The sequence below is a fragment of the Protopterus annectens genome, chromosome 4.part1 (assembly GCF_019279795.1).
Source record: "Protopterus annectens isolate FY-2018-M chromosome 4.part1, PAN1.0, whole genome shotgun sequence".
In the NCBI taxonomy this organism is placed as follows: domain Eukaryota; kingdom Metazoa; phylum Chordata; order Ceratodontiformes; family Protopteridae; genus Protopterus; species Protopterus annectens.
This window is the reverse complement of record NC_056734.1, coordinates 198717100-198729599: the sequence shown is the minus strand read 5'-3', so window position 1 is coordinate 198729599 and position 12500 is coordinate 198717100. Positions and strand designations below refer to the sequence as shown.

At 36.3% G+C, this 12500-nt stretch overlaps 1 protein-coding gene across 1 annotated transcript in view; it reads left to right on the top strand.

Annotated features, from left to right (window-relative positions):
- GPC1 (glypican 1) overlaps positions 1 to 12500 on the top strand; it is a 1908824-nt gene that overhangs the window by 1415061 nt on the left and 481263 nt on the right. The gene's annotated exons all lie outside the window — the stretch shown is intronic.

Here is a 12500-nt window from a genome sequence, read left to right as displayed (position 1 = left end):
CTAGTAAAGGCCTTTTGGAGATTACAGCCATCAGCGTCTTCTCATTTTTCCTTTTGTATTTGTCTAATTGAAGAATTCAAGAGACTTGAAATGATTAATTGCTGTTTTATATGACAAGATGTCTAGAACAAATGAATTTATTCCAAATTAGGCTGAGAAAGTTTAAAGAACAGCATATGCCTCAGACAAAAATGTTTAATATGAGACAGTAGACATTGTTGGTGGGTCATCATCATCATCAACCCCTTTTCCAACTTTCTACTTGGAGTTTGGGTATCATGTCAAGTGTCACCATATCTCTCAGTACAATGCCACTCTCCTATCTTCTTTAGACTGTTACAGGTCTTCTCTCACACAGTCCATCCATCTGTTTGCTGGACATCCTCATTTCCTCTTGCTTTCTTCCAAACTGTCCCAGACCTTCAGACATAGTTGCTAGGCCTGATACACAAAGCAATTCATTAAACTCTTGTGCATTTTTAATGTGGTACATTACACGGGGATGGTACCATTGGAGGTTTATGTGGTACATTAGATGGAGATGGTGTCTTTGGAGGTTTATGTGGAACATTAGATGGAGATGGTATCACTGGATGTTTATGTGGTACATTTGATGTGGTACATTAGATGGAGATGGTGTAATTGGAGGTTTATGTGGTACATTAGATGGAGATGGTGTCTTTGGAGGTTTATGTGGTACATTAGATGGGGATGGTGTCATTGGAGGTTTATGTGGTACATTAGACGGAGATGATGTCATTGGAGGTTTATGTGGTACATTAGATAGAGATAGTGTCATTGGAGGTCTATGTGGTACATTTGGTGTAGTACATTAGATGGAGATGGTGTCACTGGAGGTTTATGTGGTACATTAGATGGAGATGGTGCCATTGCAGGTTTATCATACCTATAAGTCAAATGTTGGTGGTACAGTGCATATAGCAGTATATACTACACATTTCTTGTAAGAATCATCATGGTAAGCATTACGCTAGTAAGGAGACAGCAGGCATAACACAGGATAACTCTTGCAGTTCCACCCCACCCTACACACATGCACACAAATAGTATGAGAATGACTTTAAGTTACTGTGAACTTGGAATAAAAGAAGTTCATTGACCATTGCCACTATGCTGGAATGTTTTTAATAAAGATGTCAGGGATTATGAGGGTTAAACAGCAGAGCACAAAGTGTATGCAGAGAGCTGTCAAAAGGCTTGGAAGTTACAAGAACAGTAAGAAGACATATAAATTGTGGTGTTTGAACTTTAATCAGTTGAAAAAAATTGGTCAGACCTTCAGGTTCTTACACTTAAAAATAGCTTCTCTGGAGAAAGAGGGCAGGCCTCCCCTGAGAGTCCCCCACACCCTATTAATAGGTCAGTGGTGCACATACACAGAGAAAAGAAAAAGCTCATAGCTAGAGCACCCCTATGAGTACACATCGGCAGTGATTTTTCTGACAAACTAGCAAGTTCAGTATTGATGATTTCAGATCAATAAGTTAAAACCTCATCTGTCTAGAATGCATTAATGATTTAATATTCTTTTTACGTTATTTCTTTAAATGATGATAGTTATATAGACTGTCTCATTTAAGTATATTTTTATAAATGTTTGTTTATAAGTGATGCTGTTGAATTGTTAAGATATTTCTAGGAACAAAATCATTTTAAATAACATGATAGAGAAAAGTTATTAGCATATGTTCCTCATTAAAAAAACAAAACATTATTCCACATTTGAAAGAATGATGGGTGAGATCTATGCATTGGTCCTTTGCTTATGTTGCTATTTGCCTTCTGTACAGAGCCATTATTTGATGCAGTTTGACAAAATCCCTACATTAGGGGAATAAATGTTGTAGATAAGGAACATAAAACTGGGACTTGATGCGTCTATGTTACAATTATTTACTAGAAAAATGCATGAGCAGTCATTGAAATATGCATTTTGTAACAGATGAAGTAATTTCCAGTCTTTTTGTAGAATGCCATAAGTACTACACATAAATTCTGAAAATGGAAAATTAAATTAGTTTCCCTGATGTTAATAACAACATGGCATGACACAGGGGCTATCTAATATAAAATATTTACAGGGAGTGATAAGCAATGCATAGTTTTCGTAAACGTACCTATAGATACTTAACCCTGACAAATTACTTGCAAATACATTTGATAGATTCTTTCACTTTGAATGCCTTATAAAATACAAGAATTTAAAAAACAGTATCTCAATGGTGTGTTTTTATTTAACTTGGGCAGTTTCATATTTTCAGAAACGGGCTTTATTAATTTCTTTACCAAAGCAAAACATACTAAGGGAATGAAATACATTTTGTACTTGAGAGAAAAGAAAGGAGGGAGTGCACATATAGTTATTACAATGCTGCTGAGTTGAAAACTGTATTCTTGTCTAAGAAACTGATTAGAAAATCATATTAGAAAGTTAGAGAATAAAATTTATAGAATTTATTGGTTTACTATTTTACCAAGATGAACAATAATGGATAGAAAAGAAGAAGGAATTTCAAACACTTCAGTTAAAACCAAGGAAAGGGAGTAAAATATGACATATACATATTCCCAATGATTCAGATGTTGTGCAAGACAAATTGATATTATTTTGGTAAAGAGCAGTCATGTCTCAAGAAAAAAAATCAGGTATTCTTCTCAGTAGTAAATAATATATAATAAAATATTTTAAGCTTTGTTATTAGCAAATAAAAGGTCCTGTTATAGTGGTTTTTGCATTCAGGGTAAAACTAATAGATTTCTGGAGGCATTTTATGTTTTTGCATGCATGAATCAGAAACTGAAATGTAAATCCTAATTACCTCTTCAGGTCTGAAGTCTCTATCTGCAAAAGAGTAACCATGTTAAAAAAGGGTGCCTATTGAATTAAAATTGAACTTCTATTAGAACAAAAGCAAAATAATAAGGCATAAAAGGAAAAGAGGTGGACATTTTTTTTAAACTTGAAGACTTTATAACATAAAGCAGAGATAATGTGTGGGAGGAAATAAGATATGAAAATGATGAATCAACGCAGACTGGGAAAGAGAAGGAACAGAAATACACACGAGTAGATGGGAACTGTTACTAAGAATGTGCACTACAAGATAGAGTTCATGTATTTTTGTGTGGAAGTGTTTTATACGGTAACAGTTTTAAATACTAAAATTCATAAGTACAAGTTAGGGAACAGCATATTCTTAATCCAAGGTAGCAATGTCTTGTAGTATATTATTTTCTCAGAGGTATGATCATCTCTGAGTTTATTTATTCATTTTTGTGCTCATAATCATAATCATCATCAGACCTCAATGCCTTTTCTTATTTTTCTGGTCTACATACCTCTCCTGACCTCCTCCAGACTTACTCTGGTAAAAGTCAAGGCCAACAGGGAGAACAAGGTGTCCCATGATTGTGTCACACTGCTTTGTGTTTTTTTCTTACCTTTCTCCCACTTTTGTATGCACTCAACAGCAGTTCGTGGGTAGGACATTCAGTGGGTAGGCAGCACCAATCTTTTCCTCACTTCCACAAGAAGCTGGTGTCAGTAAGCCACACCAACTACCCAAGGAAGTACTCTACACGGTTCTTTTTTCTGGATTCTTCTACCAGATAAATTAGTTTTTGAAGCTGTGTTAAGAAAATTATATAGAAAGGGTAACAAATAGGGGTGTGGGCATTAAATCCCTTCTACTATCTAATATACAGATTTGGTTTGAATCTCACTACTGCCACAAAATAATGTGAGATATAAGGGCTACAGAACCTAAATCTATATCGATTGCACATTTTTGTACACAAGATATGACTGGCCTTAAGAGCATATGATAAATATGTACTACTGCTTTGGGTTATAACTGATTTGTCACACCCATTAATTTTCACACAGCTGGCTACAGAAAAGAACTGTAATCACCGACTCACCTGGATTTCACCCACTACAGTCTGAGCTCGGTTTTCCAGAAGGGGCATCTGAGATGATTCTACTGGTGCAACTCCATTTCTCTTATTCACAGGAAATTCTATCACCAATCAGATTGCTAACCTGATATCAAGACGTCAGATACCAGGCATTCTTTCAATGACATTCTTTTTATATGTATATATTGTTAAGATTTTGTATGCATACACCTTGTGCTGTTATGTAAATTTCTGAATACTTAACTGTGTATGTTGCCAAGGCTGAGGAAGAAAATGGTTTTGGACCAGTCTGCTTATCAGGTTAACAAAGACAATAAATATTCCAACAAATAAATAAATAAACAAAAATAAATAAATTATAATTGTTGGCCAAGAAGTCTCCCTTCAAAAGCAGTTTATATCCTTCCTGAATAAAATAAGACATCAACCACAAGCTTTAACAAATGAACAAGTGAAAACTCTTTAGTTTAAAAAATAGCTGATAATACTTTCAGGACAGTAATGTAGTTGCTACATGGAAAAGAACATAATGGGGCAAATTCAGAACAGTTACTAAGAGGTGTACACCTTGTGGTAACCATTTCTGATTCAGAGACAGCCCCACAATGTTGCTGCACTGTGAATAGGTACCATACCACAGAGGGCTATATCCACAGCCTACCACAAATGTAAATGAGGTGTTTCTGTGGACTGTCCTAAGCTAATTAGCCAAGACATCTCTCCCAGAAATGCTTGTGATAAGCCATTTACACAACTGAGAGATTCAGAGAATTGCTCAGCTGCATAAGGTGCATCAGCTGTCCATGTTAATGCTTGTTTTTACCCATCACATTAGAGCTAAGTGCCAGAGAGCTTAGCTGACAGGTAGTGTTGACAGTGTGTGCTTCTGCATATGTGTAGGGCTGCATGGGTGAGTGTATCTGGAAGTTTATGTCTGCCTGGGATGTCACAGTAAGGGGGTTAGTTAGGGGATAGGGTAGGTTTGTATGTGTGTGTGTCTGGTGGGGGTGAATGAGTGAGTCCATATGTAACTGCAGTAGGGGTGTGTGTGTGTGTGTGTGTGTGTGTGTGTGTGTGTGTGTGTGTGTGTGTGTGTGTGTGTGTGTGTGTGTGTGTGTGTGTGAGCACGCGAGTGTGCGCATGCATATATATGTATGTGTGTCTGTATGTATACGCATGAAAGTGTGACTGTGTCTGTGGTTGGGGAGGGCTGTCATACCTCCACACTACCCTACACTAAAGAGTTGTTATACAGGATGCTTTCTTATGTTTTATTTTATTTATTTTACATTTGTTAACTGGGTAGAGTCCGGCTGGGCAAGTAGCCCATTTTCAGCAGAGACCCAGGGAGATAAGCTCCATAACAATAGTACAAAAAGATTATAAACATTTTTAAAAAGACTTACAAACAATATACAAAAAAGTTTGAAAGTTGCCAACAATCACAATCTACAAAAAGGCGAATGTAAAAAAGAAAACATTACATTTCTTAAGCCTTATTACAGACAGTAATATGAAAGTCATTAAATATATAACTAAAACCATTGTGGTATTTTCATTTGGTAGAAGTAAGACAAAAAGATAGCAGAATAGAAAACATTTGATCGAAGGCATGAGAAACTAGCCAGAAGTATTACAGCAGCATAGCCATTGTTGAGTAAGATATTCCTTTAGGAGTTCGCTGAAACTATGACGATCTGTATTTTTAAAGATGTTCTGGGGTAATAGATTCCACTGTTTGGCTACTTTGAAGGAGAAGAGAGAGTTACCGAAGTAATTATGGGACTTTGTAACCTTGAGTATAAGTTTATCAGATGACCTACGGGTCCTGGGGTTAGTATTTAGTTGCACTAGGTTGGTGAGTGCAGGGCAGTTTTCAGGTTTGTGGATAATGGAGTGGGCGGTGGTGAGCTGATTGAGCAATAACAGATTGGGAAATTCAAGCCAGTGTAATTTTTGAAGTACAAGCAAATGATGGGTCCTGTTGGGTATATTAGCAGCAAATTTTGCTATTTAGTTATAGCAGGAATCAAGCAGATGTAAGTCAGACTTGCGCAGGTTAGTGAAAAGTTGAGAACAGTAGAAAGTAAAAAAGATGGTGGGATCTGGCTGTGGCTAGTTTGGCATTTTGAGTAAGGTTAGGTTTGGCCCTATATAGAGCATCAAGTTTGATGTGAACTTTCTTAATTGTGAGTGATATGTGTTTATTGAATGTTAGGTTGTTGTCTATCGTGACACCAAGTAGTTTGGTTAACTGGTTCTATTATAGTGCCATTAGTGGAGTAGATGGAGAGAGGAGGTGGTTTTGCTTTGGATTTCCTGTTAGAGAAGATCATTAATTTTGCTTTGTTTGCGTTTAGGATGAGTTAAAGTTCATTTAGGTAATTTTCAATATCTAGAAATTACTTTTGCAGTTTGTCTTGGAGTTCATGGGGTGTGGGAGCAGACCAAACAAGAGTAGCGTCATCAGCATATTGAATGATAGAAGCAGATTTAGTGGCAGTGTTTAGACTATTTGTGAATATAATAAAAAGGAGAGGGGCAAGGATGGAACCCTGAGGAACCACAACAGAGACTCGGAGGTGTGTGGAGAGTTTATTATCCCATTTAGTTGCCTGTTGTTGATTAGTAAGGTAGCTAAACAACCAGTTGAGAGCTGTAGAGTTGAGGTTGAAGGAGGCTAGAGTGTTGAGTAGTAGTTAGTGGGATACCGTATCAAAAGCTTTGGACATATCTAGGAATATAGTAGAAACTAGTTGTCCATTGTTTTTGAGGAGATTGATGTAGTTAGTGAAACTTATGAGGCCTGAGGAGGTACTGTGTTTTGGTTGGAAGCCGTGCTGTGAACTAGATAAGAGGTTATTGTAGTGAGGTGGTCTAGGAGCTGCGTATGGATGCATTTCTCTAAGATTTTGGCTAGGGGTGAGAGAATGGCAATGGGCCGATAATTAGAGAGATCTTTAGATGGGCCTCTGTTATGGAGGGGGATGATATGGGATATTTTCCATAGTATGGAGACATCTTGCTCTGCGATGGAATGATTGATTAGGATAGATATGAGATAGGTGATGGAGCTTGCAGCAGTTTTTAAGAAGTCATTAGGGAGTAGGTCAGCTGCTAGATAGGTAGGCTTTAGTTTTGATAGGAGTTTTTTGGTATAAGAGGTTTGTATGGGTTTAAAAGAGAAGTAGTCGGGTGTAGAGTTAGTAGAGATAGGCACTGTAAGGGGTTAGTTAGATTTGTTGTTGTTTAAAAGTGAAGTGACAGTTGTGATGAAATGAGAGTTAAACTGGGATGCTACACATTCAGTGCTATTTGTTATAGATGGTGTAGGGGTAGAGGTTTTGTCAGGGTTGAGGAGCTAGTTAAGGTTTTGCCAGCATTTTTGTGGGTTATTTATGTGCTTTTGCTGACAAGCTAGAAAATAAGATTTTTTTATCAGATAATATTTGCTTCTTGGTTAGGTTTCTTAGTTGTTTGTAAGAGGTATGGTTTTCTGAGGTTTTGGAGCTTTGATAAGCAGTCCAGGCTATATCCCTTTGTTTAAGAGATTGAGCATCTTTGGTTATCCAAGGTAGGGTTTTGACTTTGGAGCGAATTTTTCTTGTTAGGGCAAGGTTATTAAAATATTGTACAGCTATGTCTAGGTGGAGTGTTTTTAGAGGTGACCAGTTGCACTTTTGAAGTATGAAATTTAAGATGGTGGGGGAAAAATTTATTTTGTTGCATATGTGTTTGAAAATGACATTACAGACTGAGTGAATGCATTTTCTTAGAAGAAAGGTAGGGGAGTGATCACTGAGAGAATCGGAGAGGCACCCAGCATGGTGAGCAAAGTTGGGCTTATTGGTTAGTATCCAGTCTAGAACAGATTCTTTCTTGGTGTGTTTATCATTTCTAGTGGGGAAGTTTATAGTTTGGGTGAAATTGAATAGATTAATAAAACTGGAGGAGTTGTCAGATGTGCAGGATAGCCAATCCAAGTTGAAATCACCTAGCACTATAGTTTCTTGGTTGAAAGGAGAGAATGCCCAAAATAGGAGACTTTCAGCGGTAGGTAAATTATTTCCTGGTGGTAGGTAGGAGGCAATAAGTATGATGGTTTTATGTGGATTTACTTCAAATCAGGTAATTAGAATTTCTGCTTCTGATAGATCTGGGGGAGTACAAATTATTTTTTTTAATTTTGAGGAAATCTTTATACATGATGGCAAAGCCTCCACCACGCTTGTTCAGCCTATCTTGTCTAATAACATTATAACCACTAGTAAGTATTTCCTCATCTTTAATGTGTTATGTTACTTAATATGTTTTTGTATATGATTGTTGTTATCGCTGACTGTTATGAAATTCTGTTTTTGTGGGTGAGGGTGGTACCTGCTGAAATGTGATGAGTTGTGATAAGATGACCAAATATTTTAATCAGCTTTGCTTCACTGAATGTTAATGTAATCAAACCATCCTACCAAACACAATCAGCTCTTTAAACTGGTGCACCGTAGACATATTACTGTCTCACTTCTCTAGGGATTTTATTTGGATGAAGATACAATTGAGGTCTTAAATAATAATAAAAAATGTTAATGCAGCAAATGCACATTCACATTATAACAGGTTTAAAAGCATAGCATTTCTGTTTCACATAATTTTTTTATTGTAGTAAATAATTACAGGGATAAAATGCAGTTACTTTAGTTATGAGTTCTGTCAACACCTCTTTTAAAGATATTTAGATCTTCTTCAGGATTTCCCAGTCACCTTTCCCCAGTGTAGGCTGACTGTTTACTTACTGGTGGTGATTTTAATATGGTTTTAGAAATAAAAGGTTCACCTCAGAAGAAAAGAGCTACTAATGCAACATTAGGCATATTTGTTGAAAAATGTCTGTGCATAATTTTATTATTCTTTGGAGATTAAAGGTTTTATTCCAATCTAACTTTTACACATATGGCTCTTAAACACAAAAGAAGCTCTTCAAAATGATTATTCCTTTTGTTCAGCAAAACTATTACCAGCTCTTCAATGCCAGGAAATTTGTTGTCAGAGACCATGTCAAGGAGATGAGAAGTCTAAATGGGGAGGTCAAAGCTAGAATCAGAGGGGCTGCAGCCAACTAGCACAGAGTGTCAGGGGTAGTGTATGACAAAAGAATGCCAAAAAAGCTCAAACGTACAGTGTATAAAACAGCTGTGGAACCTGTACTACTGTACAGTACAGAACCTGGGCAATAAAGGAGAGAAAAAAATTCCTAACCCCTGAATCTAGACTTACCCTGGGCCAGGCACTCCTCCTCTCCTCCCTCTAATACGCCGCCCCAGTTCTTACCAATATCCAGGCCTCCACCCTAAACAAACTCCAACAGACTTACCATAAAATAGCCAGATTCATTACTAACTCCCTATGCAACTCACACCACTGCATTTCTTTAAACTCTCTTCAATGGCTTGAACTTTCCCAATTTCTGCTATCTTATCAATTTCATTTGCTACACTCTATTCTTTATAAACCCTCCTTCTGTCCATCTCTATCTTCCTTAGTCTCCATCTACATCCCATTCTGGACCCTTCTTACTTCTAACCAACAATTACTTGATATCTATCACCCAAAAAGGTCAGTAGGCAAACTACTCTACAAACACTCCCTTGCCCATGCTTGGAACAAACTTCCCCTTGACTTACATTCAATCTCCCACACCTCACACTTTAAAAATGAACTAAAAGCTTATTTTCTCAATTCCAGAACCTGCCCTTGCCATGACACTACCTAGTCTTCCTTCCCTTTATGTACCCTCAAAAGGACCATACTTAGTACCTCATTACACCTCTCTCTCCAATATGTCTACTATGCATTTGCATAATTTTATGCAAACAAAAAATGTTTATTGTTGACCTATTGAACTATATCAATGTAAAATTGTTACTTAGCTTCTTTTTAATGCAACTTTAACTTTATGCATGTAACCCAACATATGTGAATCATTTTGCTATAACTGCTGTTATATCAATATTGTTTAAAATTGTACTTATTTTAAAATGTACTACTGGAGCATTTCTCCTCAGGTTTCCACTGAAAATGGGCCACAAGCCCAGTTGGACAAACCCAGTTAACAAATGTCAATAAATAAATAAATAAATAAAATAACTGAGCAAGCTAGCAGTAAGGGGGATAAACTGCCTGTGCCAATTGGTTAAATGCTCACTGTGCGACAGATGAAAATTAAAACATCTGAGCAGAAGCCAAAGGAGCTCCAGTTACAGGGAAAGTCAGAGACAACAGATTATAGTGGTTCGGGCACATGTGCAGGAAAGCAGAAGATGATCTGGTGAAGGAGATTTGGGAGAGACAAAAAGAAGGCAAGATGAAATGAGGGCATCCAGCAAAGAGATGGATGGATTGAATAAGAAAAGACCTGCAAGAGTCAGTCATGACTTTCAAAGAGGTAAGATAGTGGAAATGTTTCACAGGAAATTGCGGCACTTGATGCAACACTCAACCCCACGTAGAAAATGGGAAAGGAATTGATGATGATGATGATGATGATACGTACATACAGGTCTAGTTAACGTAAGACAATAATAAATACAGTTTTCTGTTGTGTATGATGTTAAAATAAGGCAACATGTAAAGAACCTCTGAAAAAATAATGAATACTCTGTCAAATTATATACGTAATGGTTATCATTTAAACTTTCTGTCTCTTCTTTATTATTAACTTTACACACACATGCCTCAGATAATAATCAAAATGGACAACTAATTGCACTTAGAAAAGCTAGATATTTCAGCTAAATTGTCTTTAGTTAATCAGTATGAAATGAAACAGTTAAAATGTTTACATTATACTTCAGAAAAAATAGTCTTTAACTTCCGTCACAACACTTAAAGTAACATTGATCAGAACAAGAAATGTGCTCGTTTCCCTTGAAAAAAGTAATTTTATTAAAGAACTTAAGGTAAACAATTCTATCAATCAGAATTCATGACAGATAGCTAATTGCTTTATTAATTATTACAATGGAATGTTTTCCAGTTCAGGAAACTTTCTGTCTCTGTAGTTCAACAATTGTTTTAACAATAATGTTCACCCCTGGCATATCCTCAGTTCAATATTAATACAGAGTAAATAAAGGACACCATTTATTATTTTCCTAAAGATGAATAATCAAATCTCAACATGTTCCTGAATTAATTTTATTGAAGATTTCATGATTTATTAGCTCCAGTTGTGGAACTTTTATTCTGATGATTCTGATGATCTATGGTTATGCCCTAGATTGTTATTTTGCTTTAGAAAATACTATACTTTGCATAAGACAGATGATTATCCTAAAGGCATTGACAGGTAGTCTCATTTCAGTGATAAGTGAGGATTGTAATATATTCCCATCCATAATTACCATGCATTTTTAAAGTCTATATCTCAATTATATATCCATTTCAGTTCAAATTCATTCTAGGAAGGGGCATGTTTTCAGCAATCCATATTTGTCAAGTAATAATGATAGCTGAACAGTTTGACCTACCTATATTCATAACAGATATGGCTCTGGTATTTCTGGATGCCAAAGGCATTTGATAAATTAAACATCATTTTTATGTCCCAAATATCAGAATATGGATCTTCGTAATGGTAATGCTCTCATTAATTGTGGGTTCATTGTTTCATAGATATTTACTAGGCTAGCTGCCCCTGCAAGCCATTTTAATTCTAGCTATCTTCCCTTTTTGTGCACGAAATAGCCATTTGGCTATAGATTGACTTTACGCATTCCATGGTCGATAGTTATATATTACTTTTGAGAATAACAGTGGTCATACCATAGATAATGTTTTGAGGACCCATGCATGGGATAAAACATTCCTCTGTCCATTAGTAGCACAGGAGGCAGTCTTGAGGTGCATTTTCTGTTTCCCGTCCATAGATCTAATTTGCATTTGAATATGGACAGGGATGAACTTATAATGGTGAATTCTGTGGACAACCTTGGACTGAGAGGCAAGCTTTGTAGGTATCTCACATAGACAGAGGGGTATCCTGTCATCATGACATTTCACCAAAAACAACAGTATGTTATCATTGCAATTACTGGCTCATTTCACTCAAGGAAGACCTCCAGTGGAACCTTTCAACTGTTTCCAGTCCACTGCCTAAGCAATACTCCTAGTCCAAGACATTAGCAATAGAGCAATGCCTGGAAACTACAGGATACCAACTGACAAATGTCTATTAAGATGTCTGTATCATAAATCATATGATTCATGATTTTATACCCCTTCTGAGAGTTAAAAAAAATATCAAGCTACAATTAAACTTCTGGTTAATAAAAGTCACACCCACTGAGCTGCAGATCAGAACCACTAATTAAATATCAATTATAAACAAGCTTAAAACTGTTTTAATATTGCAAATGATGAGACCAATGCTATTTAACTATAGCACATGAAGTTGATATAACAAATAAGACTACATTTAACCTTATTAAAATAAATATCAGTTTCAAATAGGTCAAAAAAGAAATTGGAGAGTATTCAAATGATTAAAAGCTAAGATGAGGACTGCT